We start from the raw sequence: 9,679 nt of genomic DNA, 5'->3' as shown, positions 1-9,679 counted from the left end.
TATTTGTTACAAATTGTATTAGTTCTCTTGTACAAACGACATGACTTTATTCGCTCTTTTTCTGTTGGGGGTAAACGCTTTGTCGTTGAATAATGACCAACTGGTTATTTTCCAGGTCAGTTAAACCATAATAAATTACGTAGATTGATTAAGGATGATAGTGAAAGTGAAATTTGGACACAACAATTTCACTTTCTAAATTAGTATACAAATGGATGGATCAGGTTAGATTATATGAGAAACAAGAGTTTTAATTTGTTGCCTTTCTTATTAAGAAACTATTACAGAAAAAACGAGGATCAAGTCAAAGTAAGCTACAAATATCAGTAGCACTGACTTTATGACAATTTTCGGAGAAAGCAGCAGAGATTTTTTATTTTTTTATTATTATAATATCATCGGCATACTCATATGGCCATGAAAACTATGAAATTTAAAAATACCTCACACACCTCTCCACACTGTTAGAATTTAAAAGAATCATCATCAGATTGGCACTACAAACGAGTGTTGATCTTGGCCGCGTCGATAAGCCTTTGTCAGTCGTCTCTGCATGGTGCACCACGGCACAATTTTCATGTTTCACCAGGTCTTCATCCACTCGATCCTTCTATCTGACGTCGTCCTTTTCTTCGTCGGCCACCGAATCGTACATTTTACGAGCTGCAGTGTTCTTTTATTCGGGCAAAATTGTCAAGTTGGGACCGCTATTTTTATATGCGCTGCACTATGTCCATTTCACCAAGGGCACATACAGCTAATCATTTCTTAAAACCCGGTACTCCCTTTCCCTCGGAGTTTTTCTCTAGAACGCTCCTAAAGACTGCTTACCGCTGTGCATCATGCTCCATTTTTCCGCGCCATATAGCAAGACGTACCTATATAATTGAGTGAGTTATAAAGCGTTAGTTTAGTGTTGTCCTACTTTTCAATTGCTTGCTGAGCCCATGATAACACATGTTAGCAAGTGAAATTCTCTGTAAATTATCGCGGCTGATGTAATAATGTGTGCGAGATCCTAAACGGTCAAAGTATTTCACTACTTCGGAATTATAGCTGTCAAAACTGACGAAATCCCCCAACTGTTGAGACCTTTTATTTCATGAAACGAGATCCTCGTTTACCATCAGACTGAGAATATTGCACACACGGCTCTATGGCAAAATCGTTGTGCCTAGAATAATTTTACATAACCGTATAAGTTTGGTAAGGATTACACATTCAGACTTTGCAGCAAATCTAGAGGCGATCTCTTTTGTGCTATCGAAAGAAACTTTGAAATCGTTAATAAGCTGGTACTTGCCGTTCCTTTTATCTTGAATCATTTCCTGGAGTTGTCGTATCGTGAATGTCTGATCGATGATTGATTTACCTAGTCGGAGGCTACACTGATAGTTCAATCAATTTGTTGTTGATGGGCTTCAGTCTTCCACTGAGTACGTTCGATCAGATCTTATTTGCAATATTCAGAAGACTGATAACGCAGAAGTTAGCATCGATTGCTTGATCTCCTTTCTTGAGGATATCGCATAGCAGATTCCATTCGTTGAGTCGTTTGGCATGGCGTCTTCCGATCAGGATCTAAAGCCCCTAGTTAGGCGGAAGATCTCTCGAATGAAGTATTAGGCCATGTTCTTCGACCAACATCATAAGCTCTTCGCACTCACATATTTCTGCCTCTTTCATCTTCCGTTTGAAAATACTCTTTTCACTCTCAAAATATCGCTGTGGTGAGTACGAACCTTGAGTCCAAAGTATCGAGCGTTCGTCAGAATGCTGGAAGTATTCCTTCCGTCTATAACGACATGCTTAATTTGACTTCATTTCTTTAATACGAATGTTACTTGGTGACACTTACTAAAATGTTCTTGCGGCGAAGCCGATCATCATCAATCCGTTGTCGGTAGTGTGATCATAAAAGCTGAATTTTCCAACTGTCGGACCAAATCCCTCTCCTTGCATTTTAATTGAAACTCAATTACACGGACTATCATTTTGTGTCAGGTGCATCACAATCTCTAAGTACCTTTTCTAAACATTGACAAAGTGTTCTCAACATATACCAAGATTTCTTACAAAAGTTGTAGCTAATCGCATAAATCCCAACAGAAATCATTGTGTTTATAAGGATACTGACTAAGCCAAAAACGCAGTAATGGCTCCCACATTAGTGGTGATCGATTTTTATGTATCCAAAACGAGCTCATCTTAACTTAGACATTTGAAAAAGAAACTGCGTTACCACAACCTTCGAAGACGGTGAATTGGAGACGCTCCTCGATGACAATCCGTGTCAAACGCAAGAAGAGCTTGCTCCAGTATTGGGCCTCGCTAAGCCATTTCAAAGCGACTTCATGCACTGGGAATGATTCAGAAACAAGAAACTTGGGTTCCTTATGACCTGATTATCATGAGAGGCACGAGAAAGTGATTATGCTACTTGACAACGCTGAGCCCCCCGTTGTTAAAACCTTACTGGAAACGCCTAAATGGGAAGTCTTACATTCCCCACCCGCTATATGCGCCACATATTGAACCGTCCAATTATTATTTGTTCCGTTCGATGACAGACGGTCTGACTCAGAAGCAGTTCCACTCACAAGACGACATCGAGAAAGGCTTCTTGAATTTTGTCAGAACTTCCAATCATTCATTGGTAACTAAGTATTTCCTTGAAATAAAATTGCATTTTCTTTAAAAAAAAAAGTGAGAACTAATCTAACCATCTAATAGCTATCTCTCAAAGTGAAAATTTCTGATCAAAATGAATGCATATATTTTGTAGTATGACCTAACAATCAAGAGACACAAATAGAAGTTTCACAAATGTCGTACATTACAAGGTTCCTGAGATATACCGTTTGATTGACGCAAAGTTTGGTATTAAAAAAAAACAACTGGATTAGAAGGCCTCTGCTATAGGCTACACATTAAAAAGTAGTTTGCTAAATTCCTTAGAAGTCATATGAGCACCGAGGAGTATGAACTCTAACGGTTTGTTACCGTTAAATGATTTTGGAATGAAGGTATGTATTAATAGCCGTTTTGAAGGTACCCAGATATAAACATATGCATATACTGCTATGTATATATAATATTACAGAATGTTATTATGTTTTATTATAACAACTTCTAGGAAAAGCAAATATCCCAACGAAAATTGTCTCGATATTTTTCATTTTTTCCAAAGAAATCGTAGTTATTTCGGTTTCCTCTAGAAATTTCTTTATTTTCCTTGACTAAGCCCACTTGAAATGCACTTACCTTATCTGACAATCCGTTGTAAGATGCTGCCTTTGGCATCTGCCGTTTTGCCAAATTGTTACAATTTACATTTGCATATGGTAAACAACAACAGCAAGAGCGTTAAGCGGATTTAGCTCCACACGCGTATCTGATGGCATTTACGGCAACGTACATACATACATACATATACATATAAATACATGTATGTGTTTGTAATTCTATTTGATTTTATTTTGGTATTTGCAGTTATAAGACTTGTCTACGCAATAACAATAAAGAGTGCGGCAAGTTCTTTAAGCCAGTTACCGAGTTAACAGCAAATGGTGAAAACACAAGCAACAACAACCCGCTACTGTTATTGCGCAATAGATATTGATATCCGTAGTAAGTATTTGCACAGAGCTTGTGGAGCATTTTTTGCTCACACACTCACGTTTATTGTTTGTTGCAACTTGCTTCTCTTTTTGTTGTTGTTTTAGTTGTTGCTGTTGATGTAGCAACATAAATATTTTAAATGGCTTCTTATTACAATTTTTCATTATCACGCCAAATCTGACAACTAGAGAAGCCGACAACAACAACTAACCGACAAGTCAACAAGCTTGCCACTTAAGATTGCTGTTCACTGCTTCTATTCCAGTTACTTCAGCTTTTCATTTACGAAACTGGGCCGATAAGTACTTAGCCGGTTTCGAACGGTATACCTGACCCACCAACTTCATTAACTCAATTGAAAAACACGATTTCTGGGGGTCTGCCAGTAGGCCTTTATGGCGGAGTTTCGATTTAAGTTCGAACAATAGTAGCACGGGGCAAATCTGGAGAAAACGGTGGATGTGGAGACAGTTCGTAGCCTAATTCTTTCGTTTCTACCGAGATCCGCGTCGGCGGATGTTTGAGCCGATTTATTATCAGGGTGGAAGAGTACATTTTTTTAATCAAAATACACCCAAAAGCTCGTCTAACCAGAGTTCTATGATGGTTTGGCCGTTCTCAAGGTAATCGATTTGGCTGAGGTGATGGAAATTCTGCTCGGAGTAGGCTTGTCGACTTAAGTCCACTGTTTCGACGGTTCCTAGATGTCTGGTAAGTAGCAGTGGCTTTATGTTCCGACAGCAGTTACAAAGAGTAAAGAAATTACTTTGGAATCTCACTTCCATGGCCCACGTGGTACTGCGTCGTCACGTGAACCTACAACCAGCGAGATCTTAAACTTACGTACAATCCTCAAGCCGACGTGGTCTGTTGGAATATCTAACGGCTCAGACATCGCGTGCACCTTAAATCAGCAAGATCTTAGACTTTAGACCAATCCTGTATGGTCTCCATTTTCTAAGCACTTGGGCATGGCTCCTCAAACACCGACGTGTAACCACTTTGAAACTCTAAGTACCTAATCGGTCGCTCTTGTGCCTCCATACGAGTATTACTGGTGATTTTCATAAAGTGAGCAGCATTTATTTCGAGCTGAGAGAATGTTATCAATGAAATTTGCATTTTCATATTACCAAGCACACAGCTAGGCGGCTACTGTGCGAGCCCACAATGCCAAATGACCGAAGAAAGCAAAGGAAGAGAGTGAAGAGAGGAAAACAAAAGATATAAATTTCAGTAAGTGCCTGCGGCTGAAATGGATAACGGCGTTCAGCGACGGCGGTGGGAGCCACAGAAAAGGAAGCAATATTTCGCAATGCAAAAAATCACAAAAAGAACTGCAATAAGACGAAAACGACCTACAAGCATTTTCATATTCCGCATTGACAATACCAACAGCTGGCCAGATGTAGCATGAAATAGACATATACCGACATATATATATAGTATATGTACTTATGCCCGATATAAAGATACATGTGCGCTGATAAAAGTGGCAAGTCGAAAATTCCACGGCTCACAGGCAAAACAGAGCGAAAGCCGAGAACCGTAAAAGTGGAGAAAGAGCGACTAACTCAAGACAGGCATCAAATTGCTGGCAGCGCTATGGAGCTACTGCCGCAGCCTCCTTGCACCTACATATGGAACTTCGCCTTACTGTGGTCCGCAGTAAATGCAAATGAGCTGGCGAACATGGCAGGAAGACAGTGAATGCGGACAAACACAAAAAATACGAGAAATTTGAATTAAAACAAAAAATCTGCCAATGGCAAGACTTAATAAACTTTTTTTGCAAAACTTTTGTCGCTCCAATTCCTTATTGTTCGTAGCTTTATTGAACTAACGGCGCGTATAACAGGTAGCGGTGGGACTAAGGTAGAGTAATTGTTTATGTTAGCCGTGTAGGTCGATCGATACGAAAAGAACTTATAAAAAATGTAGTATAAAGTGAAAATAATAATATACAATACAATAAGATTTTTTGAAAAAAAAACTAACGAATATTTATCATCAAAGTTTTAATTAGTATTTAATATAAATAATGAAGTTTTCTTTATCGAAAGCAATAAGTCATACAGAGGTTATGATCAACTGCAACTTCCGATTCAAACTATGAAAAGGGCATACGTGCAATTCTCACTACGGCTCTTCGGCCATCGATTTTTCTACAATTTAAAAAAAACTAGATCACTTTTGAAAATATATTAGCAGAATATTTTGTTCTTTAACAAACTGGAAGAAATATTTTTCGAGATATGTTTATCAATATCAAGCTTCAGAAATTTTATGACGTTGTTCTGCACAGAATTTACTTAAACAAAGGTAACTTAGTTCAAATTCTCTTATTAAGAAAAACTGATTAGGCATAAAAAATTATTAGACAACATAACTTTATAAAAAAATATTTTAGTCAAATATACATAAATAACAAGTTTTTCAATAAGGACGGCAAAAAAGTAGACCAATAGGGACAGCAAATGACCCTATATTTTTCCGCGCATTTCTCTTCAGTAAGGTTTGTCATTTCATCATGGGATCCAAAAACGAGTCAAAATTATGAAAATTTACTACCGAAACTCGACCTCAACTTTAAGAGCGCTAAGTCCTATTTACAGTAGTCATAATCGTCCTGTCAGAAAAACAATAGAGCGTCTTGTGGAAAAATTAGAATTTACAGGCACAGTACAAAATGTTCCCGTGCCAGTAAGACAAAGAAGTGGCGGTAGTGTCGAGAATATTGCTGCCGCTAGGGCATCAATTGAGGAAGACCCAAATCAATCTCGCACACGTCAAGCGTTGGGCCTCTCTATGACGTCGTTGTGGCTAATTTTGCGAAAAGATCTTGACCAACATTCTCACAAGACCAAATTGACGCAAGAGCTGAAGCCGCTTAACCACCAGAATCGTCGTATGTTCGGGAATTGGACTGTGCAACATTCCTGGCTGAATGGCTTCATCAATAAGCAAAATATGCGTTATTGGCAGCAATCCGCACGTATTCCATGAGTTACCATTCCATCCTGAAAAAGTTGCGGTTTGATGCGGCTTATAGGCCGGTGGCGCCATTGGGGCGTACTTCTCCCGTGATCATCAAGACCGTCAAATTATTGTGAATTGGAATCGCTAGCGGTCAATAATAACCGAACATTTTTGGCCCGAATTTAATGATATGGACTTGGACAATATGTTGTACATACATAATGGCATCGAATGTACTTTCACAGGAATAAAGAATTTTATTGATATCTCAAACCGCTCTTATTGAAAAACCCGTTACTAGAAGGTATCCGGCATAAGTTGGAAAAGCTTGACGTTAAGAGCAAAAAATCCGATTTACAAAAAACACTTAATTGCGATTGGACTCATGTCGATGTTTCAAGTGCAAATACCGTTCACGTCAAAATTTTCCTACGTGAATCGCATTTTTCCCAATTCTCTAACGGAAAAATTTGCAAAAATTTTTTTAAATTTTAATATAAACATTTAAAAATTTAGAATCACAGTTTACCAAACCTAACATTTTTTGAAACGGTTTGAAGTTTTTATATGACTTTCGGAGTAATATTCGAGTTAATTTAACGATAGTGCTGTTGAAAAGATAAAATAATACCATGCACTTTCATGTGGACCCAAAATCCATAATATAAATTATATAATTTGTGTAAACAAGTTTTAGGAGGCCACTTGTGTGAAGTTCATCAATACAAAAAGTTTATAGTATGTGCAACTTTCGATATATTGTCAAGAAACCCTCGATCGATAGTTTTTTATACAAAGCTCTGATTTCGCATAAAGATGTTTTATAGTCTCCTCTTAGTTTACCTCCTGACAGCTTCTACAATAGTCGTTCTATGATATTCCAAGTCCGTTGGAATGTCTACGAATTATACAGCGACCTGTTGTCACTCCTACTAGGGTGCTTATGTCATTTCTTTTGAATGTTAATAGTCATCATCTGTGACTCAAGTCCATTCATGCCACGCTTGCCTGCTTGTTGAGCAAGTTAGGGATTGACAATATCGAGACACAGCTATATGTATATACACTGTTTATTATACAAGGTGCTTTCAAAAGTAAACAGGACCTTTAAAAACAGAAAAAAAGGTTTTTTCGTCAAAATCAATTTACTTTATTCAAAATAGGCTCCTTCTGCTTCAATACAGCTTTTTGCACGGTTCAAAAGCATGTCGAACGAGTTAGCTCGTTGGCCGGTATGGTAGTATGCCGGTACAAGCCTTTTGCATGGCCTCTACGTCTGCATAACGCTTTCCTTTCATGGGCAAATGCATTTTTCCGAAAAGGAAGTCGCACGGTGCCATATCAGGTGTATACGGGGAGTGTAAATGTTGTGTAATTTCTTCGGAGATTGCACCGTTGGCTTGGAAAATAACCCAAGTCGCCAGATAAAAAACTTTTCCACATAATCACTAGCAGCTATAGGGTCCGATATTGGTAAGTCTTTGAAGATATAATCACTTCTTGAGGATTCGGCACAAGGAAATTGTTGCAAGACTGTGTGGTGGGTTGGATTTGGAGTTTCAAAAATCAAAAAAATTAAGAGAAGATAAAAGTGATAATATTTAACAAAATAATGAAATTAGCAAAATTGAAAAATTGTCAAAAATAAATTTCTATGATTGTTTTCCTATCTATGATTTCATAAGTTCCATTGGTAATGTATTTTTAGCACAGCGTTCCATTTTAGATATTGCTTAGTTATAAATTATCTTTGAAAACCCTTATATAGAGTTAAATGTTAAAAGAATTTCAAAGAAAAGGTAATAGTAACAAACATAGCGGCGCCGTGGCTTAGTTGGTTAAAGCGCCTGTCTAGTAAACAGGAGATCGTGAGTTCGAATCTCGCCGGGGCCTATAGTGTAACTGGAAGCTCAACACTTGCAAATATTTTAAAACTTTTCTAAACTTGCATACAATATACATACATACATACACACATAAACAAAGTAATTGTTTCAAATTCAAGAAAAATTATGATTTATGGGAAAGCAATTATCGCATTTAAAAACTTTAATTCTGCGTTATAGTATAGTATATATTTAAAACAGGTGCTCGATTTTAAATTAGAATTTTGGGGTAAAAACATATTTGACCGAAAATATTGGAAAAGCACTAATTACACAAGTCTACAAATAAAAAGCGAAAAAATGCAACTGTCTTGGCTATGCGTGCATCGTTATCTTTGAAGGTTCCTAAGTTTGAATTAGAAGGTAAAAAAAAACATCACGTACAGTTTTCCAGTTACATCAAAAAAAGTCTCTTTGAAGAAATATTTGAAAAATGCCCTGTTGACTAATATACTGATAAAATTTAAAAATAAAAAAAAGTTTTTACTTTATGTAAGACGTTTATTATATCGTGTAATAATTAAATACATATAACTATTGAACCTGTTTTGTAGATTTCCTTTTTGCAAATGGCGATTTTTTCTTGTATTCTCTATTACTTTCTCTCATTAGGAACAACATCCCCCATCATTGAAGGATCCTAGCGGCCTTGATATCTCTGTTCCCATTGTTAAAATATCTTGGTGGAACCTCTCTCCCTGTTCATCACTGACGGAACCCAAATTTTGTGGAAAAAAACTCAAATGTGAATGTAAAAAATGAATTTTTAGTGACATTCTGCAACCCATTCTTTGGTAGGTTTCCAGCAACTCGTCGATTAGTTCCTCATACGTGTTAGACTTTTTGTTTCCTAAAAAATCCGTGACAGTGCTTCTAAATGATATCCAGGCTTTACGTTGAACGGGGTTTAGTTTCTCTTCAAACTGCTTGTCCTTCAGAATTTTTCGGATTTGGGGTCCAATGAAAATTCCTTCTTTTAGCTTGGCGTCACTTAACTTCGGGAAAACTTCTTTGAGGTATTTGAAAGCTTCGCTATTCTTATCTAAAGCTTTAACAAAGTTTTTCATCAATCCGAGTTTTATGTGTAAAGGGGGCAGCAAAACCTTACGAGGGTCAACTAGAGGTATATTCTTGATGTTAGCTTCACCCGGCACGAAATCACCTCTTTGCGGCCAATCTTTTATTTTGTAATG

At 37.3% G+C, this 9,679-nt stretch overlaps 1 non-coding gene across 1 annotated transcript; it reads left to right on the top strand.

Annotated features, from left to right (window-relative positions):
- Nucleotides 1–8,419: 8,419 nt before the first annotated feature.
- On the top strand, nt 8,420–8,493 carry Trnat-agu. The gene has a single exon. It is a non-coding gene; the product is annotated as a tRNA-Thr (tRNA).
- Nucleotides 8,494–9,679: the final 1,186 nt, after the last annotated feature.

This window comes from Bactrocera tryoni, chromosome 3 (genome assembly GCF_016617805.1).
Source record: "Bactrocera tryoni isolate S06 chromosome 3, CSIRO_BtryS06_freeze2, whole genome shotgun sequence".
NCBI classification, from domain to species: domain Eukaryota; kingdom Metazoa; phylum Arthropoda; class Insecta; order Diptera; family Tephritidae; genus Bactrocera; species Bactrocera tryoni.
Note: the sequence above shows the minus strand (reverse complement) of the source record. Positions and strands in the feature narration are given on the sequence as shown.